The sequence below is a fragment of the Urocitellus parryii genome, chromosome 1, assembly GCF_045843805.1.
Source record: "Urocitellus parryii isolate mUroPar1 chromosome 1, mUroPar1.hap1, whole genome shotgun sequence".
Taxonomy (NCBI): Eukaryota; Metazoa; Chordata; class Mammalia; order Rodentia; family Sciuridae; genus Urocitellus; species Urocitellus parryii.
This window is the reverse complement of record NC_135531.1, coordinates 277,597,894-277,607,176: the sequence shown is the minus strand read 5'-3', so window position 1 is coordinate 277,607,176 and position 9,283 is coordinate 277,597,894.

The window sequence follows — 9,283 nt, the reverse complement described above, 5'->3', positions numbered from 1 at the left end:
CGAGGCTCCAGGCCACTAGGGGGCGCCTTGAACTCTGGCCTCCATTCATGAATGAATTCTCCCGTCATTCCAGACCAGTGGGTCACTTTCCAAAGAAAGTTCCAACAGAAACCCAGGCGATTTCCCAAGGGCGCCAAGGGCCCATGGAGTCCAAAATTGCGCTCAACGGCATCTGTGAATTCCTAAAGCCTGGCCATGAGGGGCTCCGCCCTTTGCCTGATGATGATGGAAAATCCAACAAGCGTGAGCGCTGACAAGAATTAGGGTCCCCTTCAGATAAGAGAGAGCAATTGTCTTTTGTTAAGATTGTAAAAGACACAGGAAAATATTTGTAATATAATGTAAAGTGAAAAAGGATCAGGAAACCGATAGGGATACATTACGATTCCAACTATGTAACAACTATCCCAGAAAAGTGCCATGCGGACGCAGAACTGGGCGGCACACCTGTGAGCCAAGGTTTCTTCCTCTGCTTTCCAAGATCTCCTTTACTGACCACAAACTGCTTTTATAACAATTAAATAGAGAAAAGGCAGTTGGGTTGAGAATGGCCTATGTAAGATCCTGTGGGAAGAGCTTGGTTCTAGGGTGCCTAACTGTCCCCAGGACTGTGCCCTTCCCACCCCATCAGACGTCTCTCAACATCCCTAAGAAAGAGACCAGCACTTTTTTCTTTTATCCTTTGTTTTTCTAGCTGAAAAACAATACAGGCTCAATGTAGTAATCCAACCAACACCGAAGGGCTTTCTGCAGGCCTAGAACTCACTCCTCTTTCTCTAGGGCCAGTGCCTTGTGGTCTCTCAAAACTCTCGACATACACACCACCCTATTTTTGCAAGGTCTCTCTTTCTTTCTCTTCTCTCAGCTTTTCTCCACTGGACCCTCCTGCCATGATGTTCTGCTTCCCTTGGGCTCAGAGCAATGGAGTTGGCCACCTATCGACTGAGACCTCTCTCTCTCTCTCTCTCTCTCTCTCAGCATCTTGTGTACCTTTTTTTTTTTCTCTTCATAGGATTTCTAATCTCTTTTACTGTCTGACACATTCTTTTAAAGACACACACTATCCATGGCATAACACACAATGTTCTATCCATGATGCTCAACGCTTGCAGTTTTCATCCAGGGTACTCACCGGATAAACCCCACAGGGAGCAAAGGTGTTTTGGTTCTGCTTGATGCTGCTCTACTGTCTCCGAAGGTAGTTGTGCCAGTTGACAAGCCCACTGTGGGAGAGAGTTGGGGCTTCCCATTTCCTTAGACCCAGAGGGTCATTTGTGGAATGTCCCACTTTTGGAAAGTGACATGGCTGGAAACCCCTCCTGTTACAGCTGGGGTGTTGAATGTCCCTAGAGGCCCGTGTGCTGGGGGCTGGGTCTTCAGCCCTGGTGCTGTTGGGAGGTGGTGGAACATTGACGAGGTGGGGCCAAGTGGGGCCTAATGGAAGTAGTCATTAGGTGTGCCCTTGAAGGAGATACTGAGACCCTGGCTTCCTCCTTCCACCATGAGGTGAGCAGCTCCACTGCCATACCCTCCCACCATGATGCACTGTGCCACCACAGCCCTAGAGTTACAGGGCCAAATGACCATGAGCCCAAATAAACCTTGCCTTCTTGTAAGTTGGTTATCTCTGGCATTTTGTCACAGTAAGGGAAAGCTGACTACTGATGAAACTGTTGTTTTTTTAAAAAAAATGGTGACTCGTGTTTCAATAGGATTGCCTTTCATCACAGTATTCTTTCAAGAATGAGCTCTCCCCTCAGATTTATGATATGATTTGAATTTTAAAGAAAATGTATATATTCATTTTCTAGATGCTGCCTGGGTCTGCTTCTTGCTCTGAGTGTGAAGGGGCTAAACTGCTGGCCTCTCTGTGGTCTGTATCTTCATTGTGCCAAATTTACACATGGCATGTGAAGTCAGACAGGCCTGTCATGTTCTACTACCTGTCACGAGCCATCCATGGGTCATGTGCAGGTCACCATGCATTGAAGCCTAGTGGATAGAAACAGTGGACATTTTCTCTGGTCAATTGCCCAGTGACATTGTGAATTTCTATCCTGCTCTGCCATGTCCCACACAGCACCTGAGATGGGTGTGACCTGCCAAGATGCCAATCAACCTGCTGACTGCAAGACACCAGGAAGCAGGACTCGGCCCTTGAAACCTTATCTCTGCCTTTGATGTACCCCCTCAAACAACCCACCAGAGCCATCTTTCCTGTGTCTAGTTCCAGCTCCCACGAGGGCTAGGTCTGTCAGGGGCTCTGCCTTTTGTAAATGTATTTCTGACTATTTGTGTTTTGTTCTTCACTCGTTGTTTGAGACTTCAAGTGTTCGGGTGCCTGATACCTTCCTTGGCAAGAGGAAGAACCCCCCCAATGATATGCCCTGTTACCTATCCGGTGTGGTGACCTGGTCACCACAGCATCCAACCCTCTCCTGGCTTTTGCCAGGGTCAGATTTTACAAAATCTAGACTGCAAAGAACTTCCAGCTTCGCCTCCCCCAAACCGTGTCTTGGTCACGTCACTCCCTGATGAGCACCATCTGTTAGGGTTTAGATATGAGATGTCCCCCCAGAGCTCCTGTATTAATGCAGGAGATCAAATGACTGGATTGTGAGAGTGTAACATAGTCCATCCATCCGAATGGACAGGAATGTGGCTGGAGGAGATGGTCACTGGGGGCGTGCCCTGGAGAGTGCATCTGCTTTCTCTCTCTCTGCTCCCTGACCATAACTGAGCAGCTTTTACTCCACTGGACCCTTCTGCCATGATGTTCTCTTCCCCTTGGGCTCAGAGCAATGGAGTTGGCCACCTATCGACTGAGACCTCTGCGATCATGAGTCCCAAACAAACTGAGTCCCAAACAAGTCACAAACAAGCTGCTCTTGTCAGGTATTTTGGTCACAGTGATGAAAAGCTGACCAAAGTGCCTTCCCCAGCTCCCTTCTGTCTGTGGGGCAAGGGTGGCAGGCGCGCACCTCAGAGGTCCACCAACCCCTACCTGCCTCTGTCCTTGTTCCATCCCCCTCCTGGGCACAGGTGGGAGCCCTTCCTACTCCATGCCTGGTTCTGGCAGCTTCTGTCAACTCTGCCCATGGTAGCTGTCCCCTTGGTTTGCAACCCAAATCTCAGCCTCTGAGTCTTACCAACCTCTGTGACCACAGTCCTCCACCTCTGCCAGCCCAGCATCTGCCCCTCCGTCTCCTTCTCCCTGGTCTAATTCTACAGGCTCAGTGGCCACACTGCCACCATGCCCCCAGGCCCCACAGCCCTTCTCTCCCATCACACCTGCCCTGAGAAACTCCAGCCAGACTCTTCCTGAAGGGACTGTGCACTGTTCCTGAGAAACACCCCTCCCAAGTTCAGCCCCAGGACAATGCCAGCTTCCAGTCACCGGACACAGTCTTCCTCTGAGTCTCCAAAGGCTGCCACGTGAAAGCCTGCGTTTCTCCGCTTGCTTCCTTGCCTCATCTCGCCACGCTCCTAAGTTCAGCTCACCTCCAGAAGCCATAAAACCTTCGAACCTCTAAGCCAGGTAAGTGGTGCACACCTGTAATTCCAGGCTGAGGCAGGAGGATTGCAAGTTCAAGGCCAACCTGGGCAACTCAGTGGGATCCCGTCTCAAAGTTAAAAAATAAAAAGGACTGGGGATGTTGCTCAGTGGTGGAGTGTCCATGGGTTCGATCCTCAGTACCAAAAAGAAGAAAGAAGGAAAGAAGGAAGGAAAGAAGGAAAGAAAGAAAGAAAGAAAGAAAGAAAGAAAGAAAGAAAGAAAGAAAGAAAGAAAGAAAGAAAGAAGGAAGCTCTGCCTTTCCTGCCCACGGTGGATGGGCCCCAGGCCACCTTCCCCTGCACCATGACTGCCTCCTCCCCAGAGTTCTCTGTCCTCCAGGGCTCTGCTGTCACCTGCTGGCGCCAGCTTCCTGAGCTGCCCCTCATCCTGGATTTTCTTCCTCTCCTCCCCACCCACTCCTTGTCCTCACCCTAGAAGTGAGCCTGAGATTTTTCCATCTTACAAAAAACAAAATTAAAAACTCTTCCTGCCAGAGATCCACAGTCGGCTGTAATGAGAGGCCTCGCCCCAGGTGGAGCCGGCCCCCCAGGGGGTCCAAGGGACCAAGATGGAGAGCCATGGCTTTGCCTGCTCCCTTCTGGCCTGGGTGTGGCCCTGGCTCTCCCCTTAACTAATGACCTTTGAAACAAAATGTCCTCACCCAGTGTCACAGTGTCATCATCTCCTGTGACAGACTCCCTTGGGTGGCCCTCCTGAGACCTTCTCCACCCACCGGACCTCAGCACACCAGGTCACCCTGCAGGCTTCCCCCTCCCTCCCCTGTCCCCCGCCTGCTCCCTGGCCATCTCTCCCCCACCCTCTCATACATGGAACCTCCTGGCTCTGGTCCTTAACCTTCTCCTGTGTCTATTCCAAACCCTCCCAGGGCACCTTGCCCTCCAGGGGCTTCCAAATCTGTGTTTCCAGCCCTAACCTCGTTCCTGGGCTCCCGTCCACACTTCCTGCTGCCTGTGTAGATAATCCTCTGGGAACTTACACCCTTCTCATCTGATTTTCCCATCTTTATATCAAAAACCTGTTCCTCCACATGTATCCAGATTACTGCCACCAAACTGGCTTCTCCTAGCCAGAAAGAGGTGACATCCTCATCCCCACCCCCTCTCTCACCACCCACACCGGATGGATCATGCAGTTCTAGAAGGCCTTGGAATCCTCTTCCTTGGCTACAGCCCTTGCATCACTTGTCCCTGGGCTATTTTGAGAAGCCTTCCCTAGCTTGTCCTCCCCAGACTCTAACCCCACCTGCAGGGGACAGTCCTACACACCCACCGGAGGTTCTTTCTAAAATGCAAACCTGAGTGTCTGGTGGCAGGGCTCAATCCTGACAGCTTTGCTCAGTCCAAGGATGAGATGCCAGCCCCAGACAGGTCACACCAGGCTCCTTCAGCATGCACCTCGGGGACCTTCCTGGCCTACCCCCCCCTCGATTTGTGCTCAGTACCTCTCACCAGCACCCTGTGTGTGTCTTCCCATCCATATGGGCCACAGACATGGACCAAGAGCCTTCTCCAGAGGTGCATTGGGCAGGTAACCCTGCCCTCCTGGGACTCCTTGGTGGACTTTCCACCCTGCATCCTGACAGCTGCCCAGGGTCTAATTCCTCCCCCAGTCACCACTTGTCACTCTCCTCCCTGGCCAAGTAAGGAAAGAGTGGACTCCCAAGCCTGACCTCCCAGAGCTCTCTTCCTTGTGCCATGGTGGGCAACAGGCTTGATCTTTCTCTGCCTCAGTGCCCTGCTCCGTGAAATGGGGGTGACCATAGTAATCGGTCTCATTCAGCTGTCAAGAGGATCAAGTGGGAGCATGGTAGAGGCCCTAGAATCAGGCCTGGTGCCTGGGCAGCCGCTTGGCTTCTTCCCCTCAGCACGGTGCAGGACATCCTCAGCTGGACTGAAGGAGAAAAAAATCCCAGGTCCTTAACACATTGGAGTTTAGGTCCTCACAGAAAACCCAGGGGCCCTGGTCTTATAACCACACTTGAAATGTCCCTAAAAGTTCAAGAAAGAAGGGAAATGCTCCACATGGGTGTAACATGGCTCAGATGACAACATCTTCCTGGCCCCTCCTGACCCCAGGCTTCTTGGGCACTGGGGAGGGCCTGATGGCCTGTCCGTCAGGTGAGGTCCAGGGTGGATTTGGGGAGGGGTCTGAAGGGCCTAACACAGCCCAGGCCAGGACAAAAGTGACTTTGAGCAAGGGTGACCCCGCCTCCTCAGGCCTTTGTGTTCTGATGAACAAAGTTAGGCGAGGTGACACCCAGGGCCCTTCTGACCATGATTCTAGAACTCTCTGTACTTGTTCACTTCTGGTCTTTTCTCTAGATTATAAAACTACATCTGGGAGACATCAGGAGCCATGATTTATGAATTAAAGAGCAAATGCATGACTTCGTATCTCCAGGAACTCAGGTGTTTAAAAGTATAAAAGAGGAAAGCCACTTCCAGGTACTTTAACTCAGAAGTGAGGCTGTGCTCTGTATTTGCAAACAACACCTTTTGAGAGATTTCAAATGTCTTGTCTTTGACTCCATAGTACCTCTTAAAAGATTTTGATTTACAGAAATAATCCCAAATACGGACCAAGAATTACTCACAAAGATGTTCATCTCAGTGTTATTTATAACAGAAAACAAGTGGTGGTGACTTCGGCCCCCAATACCAAAGGAGCAGGAAGTAACTCAGGGCGTGTCTCTGACATATTACCTTTCGGTGGCAAGTAACTGGGAGGAAGTGCTCACCATGAAAGGTCAGATGTGGGGGGCCTCAAGTTTGGAGCATGGTCTTAGTTCAGGAGAAAAAGGAAAATTCCCTACACCAGAAGAAAATGTGGTTAGTGGGATTCTGGGTGATTTTTTTTCCCTGGTTCTTTGCATCTCTAAATGTTTGGCATCTATTACTTTGAAACATTTTCTAAAAGCAGAACAAAAACGGAATTTGAAGAAGTAGTACCTTGCCAAAAGTACAGTCAGCTTTCTCACCTCTCCTTGAGCTGCACATTTAAATCCTGGACGCCTTCCTTTCCTCTCCTCTTGCTAGGGATGAGACGTGGATGGCGGTATGGTCCCGGCGCTGAGTCCTCACGATGCAGCATGGGCCTCTGAGCTCGCCCGCCAGCTCTGCTTGGCTCCTGGGAGTCGCTGCCTTCTCAGGCTGACGACAGGGAGGGTGAATCTGCTTCTCAGCTCTGCATACTCTGGCAATTCTGCAAACCAGGGCTGTCAGCCTGTCTCTCCACTCCTCTGGTGAGGACATGAGGGTAGGATGGGGACAGTGATATGGTGTCCAGTGACTCTGGGCACAGCTATCGAGACAGGCCAAGCAGGACTCCACATGCCAGACCCGAGACCCCTTGGACTTCATGGATGTTCAGACAGGGATGATGGAGTCTTCCGGAACAGATGTGGGAGCGTGGATCTGGGATCAGAAAACGCAGTTGGTCTCCTGGCCCAGACTCGCTACCTTTGTGAGCTGAAGGGAGTCACTGGACCCAATGGGACCCCCTTTCACCCACCTGCCAATCAAATAGGTCAGACTTTCTTCACTTTAAGCTCACGTTCATCTCTAAAGGGCTAAGATTTCTTACCTTAATCTAAGGACCCACAGGCTTAGATTAGTCTTCGTGGCAGCATGCTGATGGGTTAGTCTCAGCTGCTGTGAGAGGGTCAGAGCCTCCTTATCAGCACCACTGGGCTTCCAGGACCCTGGGGAGTTGGCACTAGATGGAACTACAGGCCATCTGGGGGAGGGGGCTGGTAGGCGTGTCCCCAGCCAGGAGGTTCCTTTAAGAAGAATCAACATGAAGAGCTGGTCCCCGAGAGGAGAGGCCCGGAGCAGAGACTCTACACATCCATGTGCATTAAGGGGTATGGGTATGTGTGTTGGCATGCATGTGTGTGCATGTGTGTCTGCACACGTGCACTCACGTATGCCTGGCTTTGGCCTGGTCAGAATTCTCAGGGGAGGACGCAGACTCTGTCGCGGCTGCGGTGGGCCCCGCCAAAAGATGACTCTGATAGACTTTTCATTTTCTGCCTTGACAAATGTCAGGCTGTTTCCCCTGTCAGGCGGACTTCTCGTTGGCTTGTGTACCACCGTCTTCACGTGCCTGATGACCTGGGCAGCTTAACACAATACACAGCTCTTCTCTTAGAGTTCTGAAGGGCAGAATCCACAGTCGGTTCCTGGGCTGCAGTGGTGTGAGCCGCCGACTTCCCGCCCAGGCTGGAGCAGAACCCTTGGCCTCTCCCCCAGCTCAGCTGCACAACTCAGCATGTGGCTTTGGGGTCACATGACCTCTTCCTCTAGTCTCTTCTCCTTCTCATAAGGACACTTGATCCTCATGATCACATCCAGGATAATCGTCCATCCCAAGGTGAATGTCGCCTCCTCTACAATGTTTGCCATGTGAGGCAACCTTCACAGCTTCCAGGGATCAGGAGGGGACATCCTTAGGAAGGCTATTATTCAGCTGACCACGTGGGCCTCCTCAGGGCTTTGGCCCTCCTCTCCAGGGGCAGATGTGCTAGCTGCCAGGTCCCTCCCCAGCTTCTGGATCCCTTCCTCAGTGGCTGCACCCCAGCCTGCACAGGGGTAGCTGCGTAGAGGGGAGGCCGGCTGCAGGAGCCCTCAGCCAAATGTCTGCGAGAATCGGGACCACAGGGCTCCACACCTGGAGCTCAGCTCTCACTGGCCTGAGCAGAGGGAGTGGGTTGGCTTCCCTGAACCTGCTGTGTTCTGTTCTGCTTGACCATCCAGCAGCTGGGATGTTGACCAGGGCTGGTTCCCCAGTCTCCAGTGGGGTCTGACCCATGCTGGCTCATGCATGTCCCAAGAAGTGGCTGGACTCAAAATTGGCCAGTCCTGCATCCCACCCCACAACATGTTAAAAGCCTGGAGCTCTGGGGTAATTGATTTGGGGGGCACCGTCTTGAGCTCCAGAATTACTTCTGACATTTGCACACCAGCAATGCATGCTTGAAGCACACAGTTTTTGCATTTGCTTATTCATTTATTAGCTTAGAAAGTGGGAAAGGTAGGGGAGGGAAGGCCTGTTGGACCTGTGCATCAACCTGGGTGAATGTGTCTCTAAGAACACTAAGTTCTTACAGTAAAAGTCATACCTTAAATGCACTAAGGGTATCACAAAACTAGATCCTAGAACAGATAAAGAATGTTCGTGGAAAACCTGGTGAAGTCTGAATAGACTAGAATTTAGTCACTAGTCACATATCAACATTAATCTCTCAGTTTTGACAAATGTACCACAGTTATGTAAGATGCTAACACAGGGGAAACTGGGTATCTTGAGAACACTCTGTTCTGGATTTGCAACTTTTCTATAAAATCTAAAAGTCTTCCAAAATAAAAAGTTTATTCAAAAATTTCACTCCAAAGTTTTAAAACCTGATACATTGCTGTCGAACTTAAACTAGTAAGTGAAAGATTCAGTCCTACTTTTATTTTCTAATGAGGCATAACATGCATATAGTAAGGTACGTGGATCTCAAGTGTACAGCTCATGGGATTTTGTGTTTGGAGTTGCCCCCATAACCAGCCCCAGATCCAACAAAAGGACTTTTCCAGAACCTGAAAGTCTCCCCCTCGCACTCTCCCAGTCAATGGCTCCTCCCACCAGAAGTGGACACTATTCTGATTTACATACCATAGTTTTACCTGTTTTTGAACTTCATATAAATAGAAAGTCTAG